Below are 13,962 nucleotides of genomic sequence, written 5' to 3'. Positions count from 1 at the left end.
TTTAAGTAAATTAGACAAGTCTATGTATCATGAGATACTCGTATACCAGCGACATAAGTTTTAGTAGTATAACCAGTACCATGTACTACCAGTATAATAGTACCATGGTTGCAGTAATCACAGTAACTGGTTATTGACCGAGCTAATGCGACTTCGATGCTCGTCGTTTTATAGACTATATAACCCCTTGAGTCTATTTCCGGATGCCTCGCGTAGGACTAACTCCTACAGGAGCCCGTAGAGTGGAAGCGTAAAGCAAAAATAACCATATCAAAGCATTTTCCTCGAAAGCTTTTCTTTCCATCGCAAGCGTAATTCTATTACTGAATTAAATTATGGTAATGTTTTCTCTTGATACGCGATAGATATTATTATGGTGTCGAGAAATTATAGTTAATACCTACAATTTGCAATTTTTTACTCTTATATATATTATTATCATCAATGAAATTAACGTTTCCGAAATCGCGTATTAACGTTAAATTAGGAATATCCGTAGTGAATGCTCGTGGAAGTGCATAGTTGCAATCTGAGAGACGTTTTCTACTTTCTAAGCACTTTCACTTCGCAGACAAAACAACTAACGCAGCGCTGACTCAATGTTTACAGATGTCCGTTACACACATTTTTCCTTTTAGTATAACACTTATTTTTTAATTCATTCGTCAATTGTTTTATCGAATATTTGAAAAGTTTCACTATAATAAAGAAAAAGATCTTGCCATGTTATACAGCTTTCTTCGTGTTTTGAGAATTCCTTACGACATTTATCAAAAGCTGATTTGAGATCTAAGAATCACGAATGAGTTTTAATTCTAGCGTACTGTTTAATATAGCCTAAAGTAGTTATGAATATAGTAGCTATTTAATGATTTAAAACTAATAAATATCAGTTCAGTAGGTTCAAAGTTAAGAAATGACGTATTTTTGTTATAGCTTTTCGTACTAAGCAATTAAGCATATAGTACAACCAAACAACACGTTGACAATCATGCAACAAACAAATGTCTATAAATAACGTTATTTTTTTATGTTTTATTTATAATATTAATAGATGAAAATGTAAATAGTTATACTATGACTAATCTTAAGAGTACCAATGTCGACAAAATATCTTCTAGTAAATAAAATGAATGGATTTCAATGTACGTTATTATACATGAGATAATTTTAAGGAAATCATATTCTGCTCGAAAAAAATACTCTTCGTTAATGTGTTATTTGCACTTGGAAATGTTAGAGTTGCTATGATAGGAAAATCAGAAAGTATCTGAAAATACTTTAAGTTAAAATTATTAAGTTCTACGACTTAAAAAAAAAGAAATCGAATAATGTGAAAAAACACATTGTTTAAAGTTAATTACAAAGAAAATTCAAGCCACGAAAATACTGACGAAAAATTTGAAAATATATTTTTTTTTTTTTTTGTATATTAACAGTAATAATCAAATAAGAGTTTCTTTTATGTTTTATTTTTGTGATGAAAGAAAGTATGTTTACGTCAAAATTTACAAAAGGTTCTGCGCTAGACAAACGCAACAAATAAGAGATGTTTTGCTTTTCTTAAAGTTTGGTTAGGTGTAGCTAATTAATTAGTCACCATTCTCAGTGTATATAAATCGAACAAGTTAATTATAAAAGCGGTAATCTCACACATTAAAATACGACACGTCTTAATAATATGAGATACAATTAAAACGCAAAAATCGTGCAATTACAGCGAAAGTACGCTTTAAACAGTATAAACAGTTCAATCATTGTTTCACAGCGTGACACATATTTCGTATTATTAAAAAGATATTATCATTATCATCCACGAAACTGTTGCATTTACTTTAACCTACATTAGACGAAACATGCACAGGATACTAGTCTTTATCTCAACTGCATTACCGTAGACAGTCCCTCGTATGATAAATTAACAAAAATGTCTAAGAGAATGTCAAGAACAGATCTTGGCCCAATAGAAACTTTCCCTGCTTTCTCTGACCTGGTTTTTGTAACCTAGATGGTATAGGTCGAGTCGTTGGCCTTCAGGATGACTCCACTTTTGGTTTTATCTCTCACTTTCATTAATCTACGTTGAGATAGAAAGTTATGACGTTGAAGGGAGGCAGGAATTAGGTCATGGTTCGTATGGTAAGGCACAAGTGTTATATGACTTGTTTTTGTTACCGCCGTGCATTATGAAGGTTGTGAATAGCTTTTTGTCAATATGAGTTCAAATGAATGCGTGATGTATTACTGTACGTACTATAATAGGACAATATTTACATATAAATAAAATTGGAAAATATACACACATACGTTATATTGAATTTGAATCATTGATTTGTTAAAAAAACGATTTATTACAGCTTGAAATTATTATTATCATTATTTATTGGTTTTTTGTTTATATTGTTTAATAAATTGTTAAGACGCTAATAAACGTAACAATAACTTATAAACGAAACTAGTAATTAGAAACCTTATTTTGATTTATAAAAATCATAAAATATGAATAAAAATATTAGGCTCTATTAAAACAAGCTACTACAATAATTATATGAAATTAGTTACTATTATTTTCCCCTTTTCTAAAGTATACCTATATAATTCAAAATGACTGAATCAGATATCTAATCTGAATCTAAATGAAATCAGTTACGATAAATCACTCCAAATTTATAAAGTATAAACACAATTTATTTTATCGTGTTCGGAAATTCTCGACATAACTTTATTCAAAAATAACACGTGCGAACATTTGGTTAAAAAATTCAGTCAAAGAAATAACTCGATTCACATGAATCGATTTCTCGATAGTTCTCGAATCGATTTCCTTATAATCATATCCACGTGCGTAAAAGGGAGTGCCTTGCTTTCTCTCATACTTTCACTTGTTCCACGATATAGTCCGTAAGGTCAAAATCGCGGCGTACGGTCAACGACATCGCCAACTTTTACCATGTCTGCCCATGTTAAATTGTTCTAGCGTGCTAGGAAAATTACAAACAATATACTCAATTGGTTTTATCATCGCACAAACCTTCGGAAGAATTAGATGTAGTAATGCTTGCATGCACATGCATGTGTATTGTAGGAGATATTTAATTTATTTTAACGATGATTAATTGTATTGTAATATTGTTAGAGATTGTTGTTATTCGTAACATTATTTAGTGTTTTTATGTAAGATGAACTAGGTAACATAAACAAAAATTTAAAAATTATTTGCGATAAGAATGCCTTTTGTCCATTTATTTCTTTTTTATCGTTTTATTTCTCTTTAACCGCGGTGTGAAAAGAGTAGCGATACTAGTTGAGTTGTTAGGGTAACTTCAATGTCTGTTTCTGTTGCCGTAGCTCTCGAACTATTGGATCGATTTTGATGCGGTTTTTTTGCGAGACAGCGAGTTTCTTTTAAGTATTTCTTAGCTATGTTTGGTAAAAATCGATTCAGCAGTTTGAAGAGTAAAGGCTTAATCCCAAAACGATTTAAGGCATTTTCGCCATAAAATGGTATTATTGTGTAGGAAGTTTTTTAAAATAGAAATGAAATAATTACCTTATATTTTTGTTGTACGATAAAAATATTTATGTTTTTTTTTGCCAACATTACTACGTGGACGACGAATCACCCTGTTACCATGGTGTCCGCGACATCTTTGTAATATCGCGAATCACATAATTATAAGCCTGAGTGTTTAAATAAATCTTTTAATAGTAACCCGGAAAGCTGAAAATTTTACACTCATAAATGTTTATCGTGATATGAGGATTTATGTTTATATTGTGTTTTCTATATCGCAGATTGAGGATTCTATCCTCTTAAGCTAGAAGGGGGGTTCTTTAGTTATTTTTTTCTATTACTAACAAATGATAAGAATATAAATAAAGGAATTACTAATTTGTCCGTATGTGAAAAGTTTGATACTTTTTTGAAAGTTGTATTAATTACCTAACGACAAACGGAAATATACGAGTATGTGCCATGTTTATTTTTTTATTTTTATGATTCTACCAAACCCCGTTCCGGTTGTTATTAAAGAAATCAAGAGATAGAATTAAGATGGTGAATGGGAATCTTTTAGTTTTTAATAATCGATAAATCTAAAGATTACTAAGTTATTTCTTATAATTCTTTAGCTATGTATTATAAAGTTAAATTTTCATTGAAATAAAACAAAATAATAATAATAAATAACATTGAGCTCATAAAAACACATAAGCATTAAAAGAGCATAAAGTAGCCAGCATAATAGTAATAAAAATATAGCAGGTGGTTTGCAAAGGACATTTCTATAATTTTGTTTAGTTTGTGTCTTTTCTATTTGATTTGAAATTGGTGAAATGATATATGCTGTTAAGGAAAACAATAATGGTTAAACCCGAAAATTAAACTGCATTAAATAAATAAATATGAGAAACACGTCAAAATTAAAAATACATCTATAGTTAAAAGTCTGAAGAAAAGTGAGCTTATAGCTAAAATAATTTAAAAATCAGGACAGTTTTACTACGCATATGAATTCTATAATTGCCTGATAAATTTATTGCGGAACTAATTTGTTGTTTTAAGTAGTTTATCAAAGTTAACGTTAGTCATTTAATTAGAGTAACGTATTAAATTTAATGATAATTATATAGTCCTTATAATAATTTATAAATGTATTGATAGTATATTTTTAGTAATTGTATCTATACTTAGAATATTATAAGGCTGAAAGAGTTTGTTTTTTGTTTGTTTGAACGTGTTACTCTTAGGAACTACATATGTTTATTCTTTAAAGCACTTAAAAAAAATTATAAATGATTTTTAGAAAGGTGTAGGCAAGGGCGAACTTATCTTTATAAGAGATCTCTACCAGTCTACCGTGGTGGTAAGAAATGTTACCGCGGGACACAGCAGTGCAAAAGTGATAAAGTAAAAAAAAAACAAACAAAACTACTTACTAACTCTACGTGTTCGAATTTTTATTTTTTGTGTTGGGTCTGTTTACGAAGGAAGGCTATATAAAATTTTGATAACTTTTTCTTTAATAACGCGTGTGAAACCGCAGATCCCAGCCATCCATATTTATAACAAAAAATAAATATGAAGTCTTATTTATAAAATTTGGCATTTACTTTATATACTGTAGAATGTTGTATTCAAATATTGATTGCAGTAAAGTATGAAATAAGAAAGTAAATATTTTATCTATAAATCATATTTATTTTAGACAAAATCGTATTTAAACATTTTAGTCTTTATTCCATGCCTCATTCGTTGATATATTTGGCTTCCAATAGTGCCAGTATACCAAAGACGATTTCGCCAATGTCACGTAAATTGGAGAAGACACGAATGCATCAAGACATCGCGAGTTCACATGACAACAGGGGGTCGTCAACCTCGAATCAATTAAAAACGCTAATTCCCCACCAATTAATTGTAAACTTTAATCAACGTGTATCCGTGGTGAGTAGCGACAGTAAAACGCTTAATTTTGATTTATTGTTCGTATCAATCGAGTTTATGTGTACAGTTTGACAGTTCCGAGTCAAAGTACTGTGAAAGTAATGGCGGTTCGACTTCCGTAAGTAATATCGAGCAAAAAACTGCGATTGTTGTTTCTATATTTAGAATAATCATTATAAAGCAGTAATATAATGTATGATTTTAATTTTATTAAAAGTATTGTAGTTATACTTATTAAATTTAGTTTATATAACATTAAATTATAAAAAATTTAAAACTAATGTATAAAAATCTCGTATTGTATTTGTTACAGAGGAGGAGCAGAGGAGGAGAGAGGAGAAACGGCTTGACAGATTTTTACGTTTTTTGTATATATTTGGTAGTCATGAGAATGCTATTCAGTAAGCCAGGTTATTGTTTCAGTCAGTGGTCATATTGCCAGGTCAGCTAGTAACTTTTTTATTTTTTTTACTTTAACTTTGAGAGCAAAAGTTTATTAAACATTATACATATTTACAATTCACAACTTAAGAACTAAATATTTACAGATAGTTTTGGTATAAATTATGTCCACGTGGAATTGTGCCAAGAATGCTGGCAGCATTTCCCCGTTGAATCGCTATGCCGATTCTCTGGGCAAAAAATGCACCAGCCCTCTTGTCACCAGTGGAGGCAATAAGGCGAGGTGTTATCTCATTTAAAAAATTTTTAGCACTGCTACTCCAAGGTCCAAGTGTTTCGACTGCAAACGGCACAAAGATGTAATTTGGAATTAGTGACGAATATTTGTGCCGTAGTCGTTTCAGCTTTTTCCGCTGCGGCTCCCGCTTTTAAGGCTGTTTCCCTGAAATGAGACTAGTAACTTATATATTATTTTTGAAATTATATTAATTTGGATAATACTTAAAATATTTAAAGATAGTGAATAATATGGCAAGAAATATGTTATAAGTATATTATACGCTAGTTAATTGATTTTTTGCCAAGGAGACATTGTTCAAATAAATATAATTCCTGTTAATCAACAAAGCAAACGGCTTGTTTCATTAGTAAAAAAGTACTGTAAAATATATTGAGAATATTGTTAAAATAGCTAGGTATATGAAACTTTTTTCTATGGACCTTTCGATGCTTACTTTTTAAAAATAAATCATATCAAAATACATATAATATTTAATAAACCTAATTTCAATAGTTAAAGTATCATCAAATACCTTTGAAACATCATAATATTACGATATATTATGCTTAAACAACAATTACTTACTGTATTGAAATTTATTACTAATCATGGAGGATTTAAAAATAAAGGAAAAAGAAATCAAATTAATATTGTAAATTAAAATTATTTGTATGTAAACGAATCTTAAGCATACAGCAAACAACAATAAATAAAAAAGAACATTTTAACGCTAGTTTTACTCTTAATATTATTTTTTAATAAATTAATTTATTTAAAAATATTTTTCTAATTTTCGCACTTGACCATTTTTTTATGACAGTAACTTTCTCAGCTGAATTGAACTCCGCCAGCGGTCATCCACGGTCAGTGACCGTTTTGATTGAAACGTAATTTATAAATAAATGATAAATTCATAGTTTAATGAAAACGATCGTAAAAATCGTCAGTTTATTTGCTTACAAACAGTTATGTCGGTTTTTGATTAGCAAATTTATCAAAGTAGGAAGTAGATATTGTATTTTTTGTAAGTCTAAGTTTGAAAAAGATAACAAGTTTAATGTTTCTTACTGTTGCTAGATGCTAGAATAATACTGTTTATTCATAGAGTTTTTTTGAATAAAGTTGTATCAATATGACCTATGTACTGTATGTATACTTCTACTAGAATGTAAATAACTAAATGTGTTTTTAGGATATAGTTTAATTTTACATTTGGAAATTTATAGCTTTTGTTAATATGGTCTCTTAACACCTAATTACTTTAAATATTGTACAATGATTAACAATTGAAGTGTGGACAGATAATCTAGGTTTTGGATTCTGAATAAAGATATATACAAGATCTAAGATTTATTAACAATACAGAGTTGTATTAAAAAGTAAATATTAAGGGATAAAAAAGTAAAGTACTCTTAAAGATACTAACTGTTTCGAATATTTTCCAATAATTAAATTTTATTTATATTTCTTGTTATTTTACATATTTTTATGTCATCTCCATTGATCAAGACTCTTATTATATATGATTGTTGCGAATTGCAGTGATATCTTGAAGCTAATAATATACGTAACACTAATCCTAATAATATAGAGTTAGTATCGGTGTTTTGGTGTGGTCAATCTTAATATAATAATAGCATAGTATATACTGAAACTTGAACAATTTTTAACCGACTTCCAAAAAAGGAGGAGGTTCTCAATTCGACTGTTTCTTTTTTCTTTTTTTTTATGTATGTTACATCAGAACTTTTGACCATGTGGACCGATTTCGACAAATTTTTTTTAATCGAAAGGTGGTGTGTATCAATTGGTCCCATTTAAATTTATTTGAGATCTAACAACTACTTTTCGAGTTATATCTAATAATGCGTTTTTACTTGACGCTTTTTTCGTCGACCTACGTTGTATTATACCGCATAACTTTTATCTGGCTAAACATTTACTTTATGTATTATAAAAAAAAAGTTATGACGTTTCATAAATAAATCTTTTTCTTGGTCTCTTTAAATTGTAGAGATTGGTAGTAGATCGTTTATCTCAATAGGACAATTAAAATATTGAAAAAAAAAACTCTTAAAATTCATGGCATACAACATCTTGTTCTTTTTGGATTATTTGGAATTATTTTACACTGATATATCTGAGGAAAATCAAGACTTGAATGGTTTGACTGAATGCTTTTTGTATTTGGCTTACATTAATTTTCCAATATTTCTCCGCATTCCACGCTTGACTAAAGTGGCTCCCAATAACAATTTGTCGTAAATGTTATACATCAGTTCTTTTTTATTCTATCCTTTGATTTCCTAACTTTATTACTTATTAAAAAGAATGTTTTTAATTAAATAAATAAATAAATATCTACGCAATATACACACGGTCGTCTTTTCCTAAAGTAAGCAACTTAATGCTTGTGTTATAGGTAAACAGCCGACTGGTATAGCTACTTATATTTTTTTTCGATAGCATACTTATAAATAATACATATATAAATACATACCTATATATAAATATATATATTTACTTAAATTTTTTTTTCGATTTTATTACAGACGTTTTACTCACACTACGATAAATATATTTTTTGCATTTTCCTATACATTTTTAAATGTGCTTAATCTAAACCCTCTTAATTTTCAAAACTAACTATATATATATATATATATATCCAAAAATGAAATAAAAGGTATTTTAACACAACGCTAACAACAAAAAAGACTTTGCTCACTATGTATATCTTAAATTTACTGTGCAGTTTTATTGTATGTCATTAAGGTATGAAAAATAGCATTTGAACATGTTTCATAAACACTTGAAAATGCATATAGCAACAACTTTGATTGAGTAAAATACTTATAACAAGAAATGAATCGTTATTTTTCATTTATTGCCTTCATAAATTAGTATCCAATAATACCTACACAATGATCTGACATTGTGAATTATAAGATTAATTACTAGTTTCTAATTTTTAAAATACGATATCCAAATATGAAAAAAATATTTGATCATTTTTAACGAAATAAGGAACTCAAAACAAGAGGTACTCCTTTCGACTGTATTTTTGTTATGTGTGTTACCTCATATTTTTTTACTGAGTGTACCGTCGATTTTTTTAATTGAAAGCTGGTGCATAGCTTGTGGTCCTATTCAAGTTTGATCGAGATCTGACGACCACTTCTTGGACTATTCCTAATAATACGTATTTGGCTTCTTTTGGCTTTGCCGTAGTCGGATAATAACTGATATTAAGTGAGTTGAGTGTGAAGACCGCTGTGGTAAAATAGTGCATGTGCCGTGTCGGCGGCGCCTAGACACCGACGGTCGCGGGTTCAATTCCCGCTCGGAGTGGATTTTTGTGCTATACAAATATTTATTTCCGGTCTGATTGTTGGTCCTAGTTGGTCTCCCCACGTGCCTTGGGAACCACTTTAAGCTGTCGGTCTGGTTGTTATCATGTACACCTGATAGCGATCGTTACTCATACTAGAGAATATATTTGCCAACCCGCATTGGAGCAGCGTGGTGGATTAAGCTCTGATCCTTCTCCTACATGGGGAAAGGGGCCTGTGCCCAGTAGTAGGATATTACAAGCTCAAGTGCGAGTTGAGTGTGAAGCTTTCTCCATATAGGAGAAGGATTGGTCCACCACGCTGTTCGACTGTGGGTTGGCAGATACTGCAGGTTGGCGCGGATTGGCAATAATATACATTTGCAGTAAATGAATTTATAATCTTATAACGTGACTCATGAATTTAAATAGTGTTCCTTTAAGCGACTTTTAAATGTATCTAGTGATTGTAAGCGCCTTATGTTTATGGGTACAGAATTTGGCCACAATCGGACAGCTTGGACCGAAAAAGAATTGGTATAAAAAGAAGCCTGAGAAGGACTTTTAAGAATAGAATTACTTTCCGCTCGAAAAGACCAGTCGCGACAATTCGATAGTAATTCAAAGCGCTCTTTTAAATAACAAGACGTTGAAGAAAAGTGATAGGATGTGTGTATTCCGGCGAAGTCGATTTGGGAGCCACCCGAGTTTCTTGCGAAACTCAGAAATGTGGTCATATTTTTTAAGTCCAAATATAAATCGAACAGAAAGGTTTTGAATACGCTCGAGTTTATTTAATAGATCTTCTTTGAAGTCAAGGTGACAGGTGTCGGCATAATCGCGAATAGGTAGGAGGATGGATTGTGCCAACGCGGAAATAGGCAAAAGATTTCGTAACCTACAATGGGAACTAATAGCAGAAAACATTGTATGACTAACTTCCATAGTCTATGAATTCCAGGTCATATTTTGGTCACAAATAATAATACTATATTATAATATATAGTTGTTGAATATAACTGACGGCAGAAGTGAGTGATGCAAACGACGAATCAAATGCTGGTTGCCAATAATAAACCTGGCTTTTCACAGGTATAATATATAACTTATATAACTAAAAGGCACAAAATATTAATGCAATATTTATAATACTTTACTTTATTAATGAAATAAATTTTTCTTGATTTATGTACAATGATAAATTTATTTTAGTTTAGTAAGATTAGATGTTGCAATAAAATATTAGTTTTGTGAGGGTTTCCTAAATATATTACTGTTTCTTTAGTAAATTAGAAATATATAGCACTAGCTTTTACCCGCGGCTTCACCCGCATTGAAAGATAATAAATAAGTATTATGATTATTTTATCTTTCGCATATTTTTAAATAAAAGTATCCTATGTTAAACAGACGCGTTTGGCCTTGGTCAGTGGCAGAACATTTACAACATATTATTACTTTTCAATTTTCTTTTGACCGATTTGATGGGTGGATTGAAATAATTATTATTTATTATATTTATTGAATATTTATTAATTCTTGTATATATATATATATATATATATATATATATATATATATATATATATATATATATATATAATACTATTAAACGAGCAATTCTTGGACATATATATAATCTGAATCTCGAAAACGGCTCCAACAATTTCATGAAATTTAGTATACAGGGGATTTCGGGGGCGATAAATCGATATAGGCAGGATTCATTTTTGGCTTTCAAAATGGCTGAAAATTTTTCCCTTTTTTTAGGCAATGAAAAAATGGCTACAATATCGTTAGTATACGAGGGTATATTTCACAGTTGTCAATAAAATTGTAATAGCTCAGGCGAAAACTCGGCCAGTCGGGATCGCTGAGAAGACCACGGTTCAAATCCCCACGCTTCTCCTCTTTTTTTCTTTTTTCCTTTTTCTTCTAATTGCACTCATGATTTTTTATTTAAATAACCAGTTCATATTTTTTATTGTTATGTCGGTAAAATCGGAAAATATTATTTATATTTTAACAATATGTAATTCGTATTTAAATATGATTCCCAAAAAATACGATTTACTAAAAATACCGAGCTAAGCTCGATCATTTAGGTACTATATAGTTATAACTACAATAATACTATAATACTATTATATGTCTATTCAAACTTAATACGTGTATTTTATTGATTTGCTCATTGTAAACTACATCGTGTTCTTCAAGCTTTTACATATGTTTATATTAAATGTTATCTGACAAGGCGGTATACTCTTCTAAGCATTCATTTGTCTTTCGATTAATTTGCTATTATATTAAGACGGAGTATAAACGTCCTCTAAACGTCAATTAGGAATGCCAGATAACTATTATCACATAGTTGCTAGACAGCCTTATATGTATACACGTTACATAGTTTTGCGCATAGATATAAATAACCAGGCGTGCAACAGAGGCAGGTGGTTCAAGTTATGTGAACCCACCGGCGCGGTGTGACCGCGAAATTATTTTCAAGACTACACCAACCTCAAGCGAACACACATACAAGCGAAACGTATCCGCACGGGCGTCTCGCTACGCCACTGCCTATGTAGGCGTAGTCGTGAGAAACTTGACTGTCTATTCTGTAACGACGGAAAATCATATTCGAGACAGATGATTGTAGACTTTACTGGCATCGCAAAACCATCTATAGTCGTAACTTTTCGGTGAAGTGTTTATTACTTCCATCGTAAGATCAGCGTATGGTAAAGTTGCTATCTTGTTCGTAATGTCCGCGAACGGAGGTACATTCAACTTTTAGCCCAGTAAACTCTCAAAGTTCGTTCACCCACTGCTTGTCAACTGACGTAACAAAGAGAGAAGGTAGATAAAACAGATAGCTGCGTCCTCTTCTCACTTTGTGTTCAAGTTTAGAAGTTTTTATTGAGCGTTCGACAGTCGAAATAGTTTACTTTTGTATGGTTTATGATCGCCTAGTACTTTTGACGGCTAACGTTGACTATATCGATAGATAAACGTGACTATTGGTTTGCATTCTACGTCTATCGACAAAAACATCGACGATCGAGAAAAAAAGTAATAATAGTGTTGATAAAAACGTGTAATGTTTTTAATGACTACAAACATATCAATATAGCGATGTACATTGGCAGTACTTTATGAGTCATTGTTATTTCATTACAGATTTTTCTCATTGTATCTGCATTATGTTTTATGTTCAATATCTTACGGAAGTTTTTTTAAGCTGGGAAGCAATATAACGTCGGTGATACTGTAACACCGCGTAACCAACAATGGCAAGTAGATCGTAATTACACAGTGACGAATTTTACAGGATAGAAAATAAACTTAATATTTTCTTTTTTCCGTTCAGTCGATTAAAGACATAAAAAAAGTCTTAAGTCGATAACAAGACTACAAATTTACGTACTTTAACTCCTCTTATGATTAATTAGTCGTTGCTCCTGCGCTTTTGACCTCTCTTGTTTGAAGCATTTTTACTAGACGAAGCGCTCAGCTCACCTCATGGGATGATGACTACGACTATAAAGGGTTTCTACGCAGGAAATCTTTTTTTTTTCTTTTCTTTATGTACTCATGCAATATTAACAAGTGTTAGTTACGCGCTATTGCAGGATCACCGACGATAAGTGATTAATAGTGATAATATTAATATCTTATTATTTAAAATGGAATTTTAAATATAAATATTATAAAAAAAAAGGTTGATAAAAGGCCGGGCAATATATAATCGTATGTAAAAATGCGTAAACATGTGAATACTGAACCTAGAACTGCCTGTCATAGAAGGTACGTAGACATCAACGCGTCCAAAGCTTGTATGTATTCTTCATATTGGATGATTTTATATATTGAACAGAACAATTAATATCTTAAAAAACAATTTTTCTCCAAATAAATAGGGTGCCCTTAATATGTTCAATACATATATTTTGAGTACGTCACAATACTCTAAAATTTAACGTTACTACGATTTTGTTGTATCTATATACTTTTTAAATTAAAAGATAGGTGTTTCTATATTCATATTTTGTTTAGTATTTAATAGAAATTAATGAATTAATTTTAAATATACGGTATTATTTATTTTCTCGAGTTCAATAAACGAACATTGAATAAAACAAAAAATACAAATACAAATTACATTTTGAAATACTTTTAAGTATTTTTTACATTCCTAACACATATCTAATAAAGTTTATTGATATGTCAACAGCCTTATGTCAATGAACTCTTTGTTTTGCGCTGATAAATAGAAAAAAAAATCGAAAGCACTATCGGCTAAGTCCACGTATGATTACGAAATTAGATGCTTTGTACATTCTAATAAGATTTTAAGCATTCACTAAAAAATGTTCACACAACTGGCGCCTACGTGTAAACGTACTGCGAGACACAAGCTGCCACCAATTTTACGTGGACCCTATTACTTTATATTTTTAATTCAGCTGTCTCGTAGAACAACTTTTGGTAAGTTGTTGGCGCAGT

This window comes from Melitaea cinxia, chromosome 23, assembly GCF_905220565.1.
Source record: "Melitaea cinxia chromosome 23, ilMelCinx1.1, whole genome shotgun sequence".
Lineage (NCBI taxonomy): Eukaryota > Metazoa > Arthropoda > Insecta > Lepidoptera > Nymphalidae > Melitaea > Melitaea cinxia.
The sequence above is the reverse complement of the archived record's forward strand: the minus strand, read 5'-3'. Positions refer to the sequence as shown.